Source organism: Chamaea fasciata, unplaced genomic scaffold, assembly GCF_029207755.1.
Source record: "Chamaea fasciata isolate MVZ Bird 193981 ecotype frontalis unplaced genomic scaffold, bChaFas1.0.hap1 SCAF_6, whole genome shotgun sequence".
NCBI lineage: Eukaryota > Metazoa > Chordata > Aves > Passeriformes > Sylviidae > Chamaea > Chamaea fasciata.
The window spans coordinates 73,201,934-73,214,551 of NW_027094091.1; the positions used below are offsets into that span (position 1 = coordinate 73,201,934).

At 42.7% G+C, this 12,618-nt stretch overlaps 1 long non-coding RNA gene across 1 annotated transcript; it reads left to right on the forward strand.

Annotated features, from left to right (window-relative positions):
- The first annotated feature begins 6,606 nt into the window (after nt 1-6,606).
- On the forward strand, nt 6,607-10,783 carry LOC136290767 (uncharacterized). The gene is made up of 3 exons (XR_010721377.1): nt 6,607-6,836; nt 8,643-8,705; nt 10,081-10,783. It is a non-coding gene; the product is annotated as an uncharacterized lncRNA (long non-coding RNA).
- The last annotated feature ends 1,835 nt before the right edge of the window (nt 10,784-12,618 follow it).

Below are 12,618 nucleotides of genomic sequence, written 5' to 3' on the forward strand. Positions count from 1 at the left end.
AAAAAATGTCCAGACCTTTTCAAATTGAAAAAATTAACAATTACAGACAGACTCTGTAGAAGTTGTCAATCCATTGCAAATGCACTCAACCCTGGAATCCTCAGAGCCCCTCTGGCAGAGTGCTCTAACCAAAGCTCAAACTTTAATCCCATTTCTTTACTGCATGTTGCAGCCTGACTGCTATTTCCAATGTGGGACTCTGTAACAAGCACCTTAAAGCCGAAACTGCATCCAAGACTTCTAATGGAGCTCTTGTGTGCTTAAATCCACAAGGACTACAAGACAGTGTAAGAACAGGTTTTGTGAAGGTTTCTCCACTGTTGCCATTGACATATGCAGGATTCTCAGTAATTTCGGGTAGCTGATACAAGCCCAATGCACCCCCTTCCCGTGTCACTGGCCCGAGACACACTGGCAGGCAGCTCCTTCCTGACTCTTGCTTGCCAGGGCTACAGGACTGCCAGGAAAGTATCAGCCACTGTATTGGAATAGAATCTTTGGAAAGATTGGTTTCCCATCACCCACTGGGAACAGAAATGACCTTCAGAATATCTACCAAGAGATATCAGGGCAGTCCCAGTCTGCAGAGCCTTGTTGGTGAAACAGATTTGTTGAAGCAAGCATATCATACAGCAAACCCCACTGCTCCAGGGAGCAGGTTTTGTACAGCAGCAAAATATTTTATAGAGCAGAAAACTGCAGCTGGAGGGCAATCACTGTCAGAAATGACAGTGGATTTTCAGTCCGGCAGAGAAAGATTGGGTTCTACGACACAATCATGCCTCTGTCCTTTCTAACTGCTTACTATTTCAGACTGAAAACATAGACTGTATGTTCAAAACAGTGGCTGTAGAGTTAAAAAAGCCACAGGCTTCGATGTGGTCAAGTATAAACTTGACTGTATTACACCAATCTGCTGCAATGACAAATTTGTTACCAATACCATGAAAGATATCCTAAAGACAATCCAGCCAATGCTGAAATAAGACATTTCTGTCTATATGAGTCTCACATCCATAAGTTTAATGTTCTCATTTTAAAATAACAAGTCCCTTGCCTCAGGATGTTTGGAAAACTTTGTGCTATTGACTATTCGACTTTTCCCTTGCTGTTTCTGGGGAGGCTGAGTCGACCAGCTTGAGGAAGGGACTTCAAAACCCAAACAATTCAATTGTCAGGCCTCCCAAATTAAATTTGTCCTGAGCAAGCAGCTTGTACAGAAAGAAGGGAATGCATCTGGAGAGGCACAGTGGCAACTTTTAGCACATGTGGACAAACATAAGTGAGTCTATTTCCACTGGCAGTTATGAACAGAATTTAGTCTGTTCATTTATACCTGGCGTGGTTGTTACAGGTCAGGTTCAGTGTCCTGCACTGAGAACTGTGGGCACCATGAAATATATAAACAAGAAGAAAGAGACAGACCTGCTTCTGTTGGTGTCAGATTCTTGGTGTCCATCAGTTTGGCATTGCTGCAGGCATGCACAACCTGGAGAGGAGTGAGGTGGGATACCTCTCCTCCTTCGCTGTTCTAAGACTAGGAAATGGCAGATGTCAGCTTAAAACTCCTTGGGCACACAGCCTTACGAACCATTGCAAATATTTACCAGGAAGGTCTTGTTCACCGCCACACACCACACTGCACCACTGTGCAAATGAATAAAATTAGAGGGGATTAGAAGGAACAGATGGATGTTTAAACCTTTCCATCATCTGCATTGATTTTTGTTTTGTTTTTCAAAAGCATTTAGGTGAGTCTTCAACTAAAACAGGTTGAAAAACACTGCCCCATCTTCTCCTCTCCCCAAGGCAGGACCAGCCACATCTACAACACTCCTGACAGACTGTTCTCCACTCAATGGCTTCAGCTCATCTTGGCTGAGGTCAAACTCATCAAGGTCAGTCCCAAGAGGCCATTAATTAACAGCCTCCCAATTAAATCAGCATTTTTTGTGTAGAGAAAATCTTACAGGTAGAGTTTGCAGTTCTAACCTGTGACTCAGCAGGCAGCCATGGGGAAGACAAACTACCCTGCTGGCCAGGGAGGTAAGGGGGAAGAAATAAAATCTGGCACCCACGTAGGGTATGGTGGCAATCCAATAACTGGCTGCCAGGAGTGACAGTCATGAATCCATCACAAACAGGGCTCCCTGTCCTGCTGCTCCTGGTCCCAGGAAAAGCAGCTGGGATCAGTGTGAGCTACACTCTGCATCTGGTTTAAAACTTACCCATGGACCTCTTCATGAACTTGTCTTGTTAGCTTCTAAGCGTAATTTGTAGTCATGGTCTCCACAGTGCCACGTAACAGCGAGTTCGGTAACTTCATCATGTCATGGCAATATTTTCCTTTGATTTTATTTCTAAACTTCCTACCTGGCAATATTTCTGGGGTCCCCTGGTTCTTCTAGTCTGAGAACAGTAAATAATGATGACTCCTCTTCTCCTGGTCATTCATCAGTTTGTAGTCTTCTCTCATCCTTCCTTCCCTACAGTCATTTTCAGACTCAAGGGAACATATACAGTCTATAGGTGACCATAATATCAAGGCTCTACCTGCACATGAACTGAAGCAAAGTGTGACAAGTGATCTTTTGTTTAAATTCAGTGTTCACTTGAGCCATGCCTGCTTGGATCCTCATCTGCAACACAAGAGCCTGGTAAGACAGATGAAACAAACAGAAAGAGGCTCCAAATAAATGCACACAATGAGAGATCAGTCTGGAGTGAAGGTGACACAGTAGGTGCTGAGCCAAGGCAAAACAAAACATAAACAGGTTAAATAATCAGGCAATCATTTTGTTTCTTCCAGCCAGGGGATGCCTTTGATAGATCACAGTGTATTTTTACTCACTGTAAATGGCATTTAGAGGTAGTTGCTCTGTTATGCCCTTAAGGTTAACAGATGCTCTATACCCAGCTGCATAGGAGAATCACTGTGTATGCTCCTCATGAAGCAAGTCAGATTACCTGCAGATAACAGCACCTATAAAGTGTTTTAACATCTAAGCATAAAGCAGGAAGGCAAAGGGGAAGGGGTGTAGGGGAAAAAACCCAAAAACCAAAACTAAAAGACCCCAGCCTCATTCTTCCTTTCACAGGTCTTGTCAGCCATGTCTGTGTCATTGCTAAGGAAAATTTTGGCCGTGGCCACTAAGGAAGCCTCAGATAGAACATTTCAAGTGAGGCCCACATGTGGGACTGCCCGTGCTGCAAGCAGAGCTGCTGTGAATATGATGAAGTGCAAGCAGTGACAAAACACTGCCTTACTAAATTTATTTGTTAGGAGCAGTGGATGGCCATGGTGTCAAGTCAGTTCTCTTGCTAAGCTGCCATTGCTGAAACCCATCAAAAATGCATGGGCCTTTTTTTTTTTTTTTTCTTATTTTATCATTCATATTCACTCTGCCAGCACAGTCAGGATCTATAAGCTCTTAATTTCCACCAGTCAAACTTATCACCAGAAGATTGTTTTCTGAAAGTAAACATAAAAGGGCTGAAGGGTGAGCAGAGATAAATAGGTAGTTAATGAAGCCATAGAGGCATCCACAGAGTAACTTCCCTGATTTAATATTTCTGCATACAAAGACAAAGCAATCAGCGTGAAAGAAACAGAACGTGATGAATACTTGGCAACTGAAACAGAGCAAGATTTCTAATGACATTTTCACTGGATTTCAGAGATACTACCATGCCTCATTATGTGCAACCTGTAGCCTTTTCTTACTGAAGGAGGCTTTGAGAACAGGAAAGGTAAGAGGAAAGCACATTTACTGCAAAGTATGTGGAAATAATCACCTACACAAGTTGGCTTTTATCACTATTTCCTTCCTTCAGGTTCCCTCACTGTCATGACATATTTCATAGATGTGTAGAAGAATGACCAAGACTTGGACCTTTTGTTATACCATTCTGCTACCTATTGAAATTAAGGCTAGAAGTAGCCAAAAAGTTAAAGCTATCAGATTATTCTGTGGATGAAATTCTATTCACATATGCTCTAGATCCAGGAGGATTTATGAGTCCATTTCCCACAGATACCAATGGAAGATTACTTTGGCCATTTTTTCTTCTGGGAGCAGACCAGATTAATTTGTGTCTTACAATATCCTTCCCTTCTCCTGCTCTAAGAATTTGTCATGACATCCTACAAATGCCACCTCTGCTACCACAGCTATTTGAAAGTAAAAAAACAACATTCAAAACATCATCTTTCGTGTTCTTTCCACCCCATGAGTTTTTCCTGCTAATTACATAGTTACTTTCTAAAATATCAGATCTTCCACAGCCTTCCAGTTTCTTTGGAGAGTGCAGGGCAGTTATTCTGGTGCTTGAATGATATAACAGCCCAGGCTTACTAAGATACAGCAGTAATTCAGGGACTGCAGGTTAGAAATCTCTGTAAATCAAATAATACTGCACAGCAAAATCTGTTCCGCTCAACTCCTCAGTTGTAAATGCATGAATTGAACAAAAACATATTTTCTCATTTCCCATAACTGTGACTGGGGAGTAAGAGTGGATATTATCTATACTCAAACTGCAGCAGGTAAATGTTTAACATTAATAAAAATGTCAGGTACATAAACTCAGCTTCTATTTCCAATAAAGTATTTTGTTCACTCCTCTCTCATTTCATAGTGGACACAAGATTACATTAAAAGATTCTGAAAACATAACAAAAAATTCAATTGTCTGACTTTTGCTTTAGGTCAAGGAAACCAGATAAAGCAACCTGGAAAAGGTACTCATCCAAGTGAAAAAGGCCCCTTGGCAGGCAGCTGGGCAGACTTTGGAAAGGCCCAGTGCCTCAGGCCACAGGGGAGAAAAGGCCTCTCAATTGGCCGCCCCTGGCAGGTCAAGCCTGCTCCCAGGCTGCTTCTGGATTCTTCTGGAGGACTGCGCAAAGCTGGGAGTCAGGTCTGCCTTCTCCACAGTCCATGTTCTAAGGCTGCCTGGGAGAAGAAATTTATGCTCAGCTCTCGTGGCACAATCTGGCCTGGCCCACGGCACAGTGCCGGCAAGGTCTTTGTGCGTTGAGGCTTTGCTGCAGCCACAAGGAAATCTCCTGGCTCAGGCTCACCTTTCCTGCTCAGCCATGCTTCCTAGTGCCCCAGCAGCAGGAAATTGCCAGATCCGAGTAGTACTGGTGACAGCAAACTGCTGGATCCGGAGTCCTGGCTCCGGCAATGTACCAGATCTGGGCGGTTCCAGCACCAGGAAATTGCCAGATTTTGGCTTTTTGTGCCAGCAAATTGCTGGACTTGGGCTATGCTGGCACTGGGAAATTTCTGGATCTGGGCTGTGGCGGCACCAGCAAACACCAGTTTTCAGGCTACAGGTGCTGGAAAGAACATGATCTGGACCACCTCCTTTCTTGCTTGCTTGCTTTCTGTCCTGGAACAAGGTGCCTTTACCCTCCCAAAATCACTGCCACTTCACCTCAGCCCTCCACAGCTCAGGACTTTTACTTCAGCCTTCCCAATTTCACTGCAACCTCCCAGAAGACACTTTTAGGCCCCAAAATTGCTAAAAGCACAAGGAGCCTCCCAAAAGTGCCTCTTGCTTTTCCTCCCTCTAGTGTCCAACTCCAAGAGCCCAAACCACCCCATCGTCCCCATTCCAATCTCCACCCCTCCCAAGCTTCATACCACCCCACAGTGCAATCCCCACATTACATTGCTCTACCCTATCCCACCCCATCCCACCCCTCCTGTGCAGAAAGCCCTGCCAACCAGGTCTTGGATGCTTTCAGGGATTCCAGGGCAGCCACAGCTTCTCAGGCCAGCCTGTGCCAGGGCCCGACCGCCCTCCCAGGATGGAACAATTCCATCCCCACATCCTATCTTACCCTGCCCTCAAGCAGCATGAAGCCATTGCCTGTGTCCTGTTGCTACCAAAATGGCTATTTTCTCCACTGAAAAGCTTCCCCTCAATGACCATCAATGCATGTATGTGTTTCAGTCATGTAGCCTGAAGTACTAAGAATTTTACTTTCCAAGCCAACACCTGTAGTAGATTTCTGTTTGGTTTGTGTCTGAGAAGTGGAATTTGTGCTGGAGAGGTGCTGTTGGGAAGAAAGGATGGAGTAAATCTGCTCTGGGGGTGTGCAATGAAGGACTAAGTTGAAGGGAAGGGGAATATTTATAAACTGTCTCCATATTTCCCTGTCATTCTGGGTGTTTGGATTTAGCCTGGGTTTGTCAGCTAAGTCATAAACAAGCCAACCCAGCTCCTGAACTCTCAATGAATATTTGAAATGCTTCCACAGAAAGACAAGTTAGCAATGATTCCGAAGGCAAAATTGTAAATGAAGGCTAATGATTGCTGGGGAATCTCTTTAGGAGTTATGAACCTCGGGCAATGGAACTTTGGAGGTGGAATCCCAGTTTCAGCCTCAGGCACCTGCAGGAGAAGAGGGGTCCTTATGCACAGAAAGGGAAGCCAGATGCCCCAGTGTGTCAGGTGCAGACAACGAGCTGTCCAGGGATTGTGCAGCAAGTCCCCTCTGCCCCTGCCCTCACACTCAGAGTGGCAGCAGCCCCAGGTGAGAGCTGTGAGGATGATGAGGGGACAGAGCAGTCCTAGATGTGAGCTGTGAGGATGATGAGGGGGTGGCTCCTGCTGGGGTCTGCTTTAAGAGGGGTTTTCCTCAGCTCACTTTGGCATGGACCTGTTGGAGGAGAGGGCTTTTTAGTGAGTTCCCAGGAGTGGCTTATGGAACAGTGGTGAGACCATCTTGTTTGGTCTGGGGTAGCACCTGGATGCACTTGGGTGTGGAGTATTGCTTGAAAAGGGGATGCTGAGGGATAAACCTTTGTGCCAGGCAGCAGTAGCAGGTGAGACAGTGTGGATTTGCAGGGGGAACTTTTCTCCTTTCAATTTCATCTTTCCAATCCCTGGTGCCCCCAGGAAAAAAATGGGGGTTATGAGGACAAAAGGAGTTAAATTGAGGGAAGGAGCTCCTCTTCTGTTGTTGTCTGTGTTTAAACTGTGGGGAATCCTCCTTCACCTGTGATTTTAAGGGTGTTGATTGAGGGAAAACTTGTATTTTCCATGGTGTTAAGGGTATCAGTTAACAGGGAATCCCTGTATCCTGTTTTAAATGGAAGGGAAAGAATACTGTATTATGGGTTTGAATTGCAGGTAACACCTCACCCCACCCTCATTTTCATCATGCTTAGATTCAGAGTGTGGGGGGAAAGCCCTGTTATTACTCCCTTTAAAGAGTTTGAATAGAGCTAAAAATCTCCCTTTCATCATTTGAGACATTTAATTTGAGGAGAACCCCTCCTTTTCTGTTTTTGTCGAGTACTAAATTGAAGGGGACAATACATTTATTTGCTGTCATTTTGGTTTAAGGTGGGGTGAACACCTGCTGTTGCCTCAGTTTCAGGGCTTAAATTGAAGGAAACCCCAGCCTTCCCAGCATTTGAAGGATTTAAATCGGGCTGTGTCTTGCTGCATTTGAGGGAGCTTCTGCCCGTGCCCTGGCACCAAATGCGTTGTGTGGGAGCACTCCTGGCATTCATTCCCTGGGGAGCTGCTGAGGTGGAGTGGGGAAAAACCCAGCCAAAACTCCCCGCAGGCTTTTCATCTGTGGGCTTTGTTGGTATTGCTCTTTAACCGAGCCACAGCTTTAAGTAATACTCTTGCTGCCTTCTAGAAACACTGTCCAATACATTTTACACTCTCCCATGAGATCTTTGGGTCCATGTTTTTTCATTGCTGCATCAATCCAGTAGCAGGGGCGGAGGTAATTGCAGTGGGGGTGTGGTGTGGGTCTTTTTGGCCCCGGCGTGGGGTTTTTGGTGCTGGTTTGGTTTTTCATATGGTGGTAAAGTTCCATAGTTTTCAAAGAAGAAGAAGAAACAGTTTTGGCAAAATTTTTTGTTATGGCTAATAAATGAGAAGTTATTTTAAAAGAGTAAAAAAATGGGGTTTCTGTTTGTTTGTGCTAGATAATATAGTTGAGAGAGAATATGGGGGAGGATGATAGAGGATATAACATAATATTGTTTTAAGACATTTTCTATTTTATTTTGTATTGTCAGCTTAATGCCCAAATTAATATATTTTAATTATATGTATACATTTATATATAGATAGTGGCAGTGCTATTTAATAAATGGTAGTATTTATATGTGTTTTTTATTCAATATTACATTCTTTGGTGGTATATAGATCCACTATGGCAGATTAGGACTTGTACAAATGAGAAGATAGGTAGAGGATTTTGTCCCTAGGACTCTTGGGCATCCATCTTTGTGCTTCTTGGAATGTCATCCCGTTGGCATGTTCTTCCTGCAGGGTTCTCTGAGCCTGGTCAGTTCACCTTCAGTCTTACATCAGTCATCTCATTCCGAGTTCTCTCGGTCCTCACGGTTGTTCTTCTTGCCAAGTGTTTTGTGTCCCCTCATTTGTCGTGTCCTGTGTAATGGGTGTCTGCATGTGTTTGGCCGGGAGCTGCTCTGCCTTGCTGTTCAGTCTGGGTGTGGGGGTAATAGGACAAGTCCCAGAGACTTGAAATTTGTCATATAGGGTATAGTTGGCCTGTAGAGAGGGTATTCCTAGGTTGCCACAAGATGTCTGGAGCTGTCAGGTTATCCTTCAGCACTCTGACTTTTGTCCTAACTTTTTTTCAGATGCAGATGGATTAAATCTGTGGCAGAGCACCCCATCCTAGGTGAGGAGATTCCCCTGAACAGGTCAGTCACTGTTCAAGACAAGAATCATATATTTCACATTTATTCACATTCACATTGCACTGCATTGCAGGCCACCAACACAAACAGTTTCAAACAAATGAGTCCCTTGGTAACCTCCCCTGGGCAGCAGCTGGACCCTGCTTCGGGCTGGGCTGAGGGAGCAAACACCTGGGGCTGACACAGCTCCACACTGAGGGTACTTGGGAAAATGTGTAGTTTTGTAGTTTTATCTTGATTTTGAGACTCTCTTTTTGGCCAACTGTATTATAAAAATTCTTATTTTAAAGTAAGCTACTTCAATAATGAATTTATGGTACAAATACCCTCTAATGCCAGAAAGTTATAAGCACTAACACTAACATTGCACCTCTTAATTTTTAGCAGCAAAACTTGATCTTAACTAAACTTAAAGCTTCAGTTTTCTGCTACTAATAAGTTAATAAACGAGTTTCTCAGCTTTTGCTCCCCTTCACTAATACTCAAGGTCTTGAAAAATTGCTCTACTATTCTAAAGTAAATACAGATTTTAGACCTCCCTCATTCTCCCCAGACTAGAAACATGTGAATTGATTTTTGATCTTCTTTCTTTGGGTTTCTGTGGCTTTTTAAGCTGCATGGAGAAGGTGTCTGTGGATGTGGTACTCAGGGAATGGTGCTGGGAAGGGCAGGATGGGAAGGAACTGCTCAGAAATCCAGAAGCAGCAGTGGATTGGGAGCTGGTATCCTGCCTCAGTCACACCCTCCTGGACAGTCTGTGCAATGATAATGTTCCTATTTTCCTCCCTGAACATGGAGTCGGAGGAGAATTGAAGCCTTTGCATTGATGGGAAGGGGAACTCCAGGGAAAAGCTGCTGTTTGTGTCCTCAGAGAGCCTGAGAGAAATATTAGCTGGCTGAAGGATACTTGTGTCCCCTCTGGAATAAATTCCTGTGTCTTCCCAGACCTGCTGGTTTGCAGTGCAGTTTGGACACATTTTGCTGCCACTTTGGTTCTTAATAACTGAAAATTCATGGATTTCTGGATGATTCCCATAGATTCTCCTATTTTGTCAGTATTCTGAGGGAGGCCCTGGCAGAGTTGCAGACGGCATGGAACATAGAACATCCAGGGGGCTTCTCCCACCTGAGTTTGTCCTGTGTGTCATGCCGGATGTTTAACTCAGTTTTGGAGTGTTCTCCTGCAGTACCCGCTTGAACAGCTGCCCCTGAGCCGAGGCCTCGCGGTGTCCCAGCCCTAAACCTGGCAGTTGGGTGCCCTTTTCCAGCCCTTTAATCCCACTGGCAATCCCAGATTCCCAGAGCTCCCTGAGGCACAGCCTGGATGGACATCCTGCCCATGTTTGAAACTTTATTCCTGTTGTTTTTCCTCTTGCAGTAGTTGACAAAAAAGAAGAGAGCCAGTAGGAAATGAAGCCACTGGAAGGCCTTATCCCAGCCCAATGTTCCCACTTTTCTCTCTGACTCCTGGATAAATGCCTGACCATAACCGGACAGAGACTGTCCATTTGATTTCCTGCCTTTTCCAATAAATTGTTGCTTTCAGCTGGAGTGTGTCCTGCTATCATCCTCCTCCTCTTCCATGGATTTGTAAATAGAATTCCTGGCTTTTGCCAAGTTGAATTTTGTTATTCCAGAAATTGTGACTCTTTTGTTCCACTGGAACTTCCCAACTCTGCTGAGAGTTTCAGATGTCAAATAGAAACAAGATTGGAGTTTCTTTGAATTGTTACTCCCACACAACACAGATGATTCTTGGACAGGAGTAACTGGACCTGTTGAATTCCCCCTTTCCTTTAAAATCAGAGCAGAGGAAGCAGATTTTAAATCATCATTCCATGAACTTCCACCAACTTCATGGCTGTTCCCAAAGTTTTCAATGCTAGAAACTCCTGAGCTTGTTTTCCAGGCAAGCTGGGATTCAGATGTTCTTCCTTCTTTTTATTTGATGTTTTTCCTCTCTCTGATTTTAGTAAGGGAATATTTATTCTTTCCACTTTCCATCCTAATTGGAATTTTTGTACATCTTAGAGCACATTTCCAAGGAACTTTACCCAATTGATGTTGGGAAATCAGGCATTGTTCAGCACCATATTCACAGAATTCTGGGAATTCCCAGGAAAACTTGCTAAGTGTTTAATTGCCATAATTAATCTCTTCATAAAGTTAAATTTACTGCATTTTTAATTACATAAATCCCATTAAAACCTAGATCCGGGCCTAACTGCTGTTCCTTGGACACAATGGGGTGGTTCTTTCCTGCCTTGGCTCATGTGGATGTTCATCCGAAGTGAGCTTCCTGCTAAAATAGCATTTGTTTCCAAGCAAAACTGGGAATTGTCTAGAAAACCTTATATTTCTGGGAGGCACTGGGTTTGTTTTCCCCATTGCTGCATAATCCAGGATGCTACTGGAGCTGTGTCAGGCAATGGCATGAGGGGAGAGCTGCAATTGTTTAATTTAATATTTTATTTATTGTTATGTTTTTATTTTTTACTTTTTTATTTTTGTATTTTAAATGTTTTCATTTTTCATGTTATTTTAATTTTTGCTTTGTTTTTAATAGATTTTATTTTTCTTTAATTTTAATTTTTATTATTTTTATTTTTAATTATTTTTAGAGTTTTTGTTTTAATTTTTAAATCTTATTTTCATGGTTTTTATTTTGCTTTTATTTTTATTTATTTAAAATTTTTATTTAAAATTTTTTATTTGATTTTATTTTTTATTTTGTTTTCACTTTATTTCTAATACTTTTAAGTTTTATTTTTATATTTTCATTTTATTTCTTCTTTTATGTGTTTTTGTTTTATTTTTTCATGTTTTCTTTGTTCCTTTTTTTTTTTCTTACTCTTTCTTACCCCGAGTATGTGGAAGTTTGGCTGTTGGCAAGAAAGAAGTTTAAAAATGACCTCTGTGCCTGCGGGACGTCTGGATATAATTGGGAGCGCAGTTAGCAAAACCTCTGTATTTTCTGCTAAATTAGAAAACCCAAAGGGAGAAAGCTGTGAACACCGCGGAGCCATTTTTTCCTTTCAAGCCCCGAACAGGACTCGTTCTACCCATGCACAGTATTACCAGCAGCAGCCTGATGTCGAGGTGTATTTCAGAGGTAGCGATAAAACAAAGCAGACGTTTTATTTTGTAACTCTCCGAACCTGGTTGTTTATTAGCAAAGAAATCCAAAGCAAACAAAAAACCCAAAAACAAAACAAAACCCCCCACCAACAGCCCCCACCCATCCCCCCAAGAAAAAAACAAAGAAAGAGGCCAATATTATTTAAATAAAAATTAAATCTTTACCCCTTTAGAAAACCAGGCTCATTTAATTCTACTGAAATTGTGGTTCTGATGTGTTAAGTTAATGAAGTCATCTAGTTTTAAATATCATTTAAAATACAGAGAAATAAACACGAATTTTAAAAAATAAATACAAACACAGAAAAATAGAAGTAGCAAAAATAAAAATATAAAATACTAAAAATAATATCAATTATAAAAATAAACATAACCTATATTATTACATGTTATTTATATTATTATATATTATATTGAAAGAGATGAATAGAAAAGATAAATGGTAATGATAAATATCAAAATAATAAATATAAGGAATATTGAAATATAGGCAAATTAAAGCCTTTTTTGGTTTCAAATTGGTTGATGGCAGGGATCTTGTAGTTGTGGGCATTTATTTTAGAGGATGTTTGGAACGGCATTTTTGGCCGCGCTCTTTTGCCTTCGCTCTGTGTTGTCGCCCGGGGCGCGCGGCAGCCTCGGGCCGAGCTGTGCGGCAGGGCTGCCACCGTGTGGACAAAAAGCGGTACTGCAGCTCCCCCCGTGCCCGTCCCCAACACGCGTGGCAGCCCCGGGCTGTGAGCTCGGGGGCAGTGCTGCCACCCGACCGTCCAAAAAT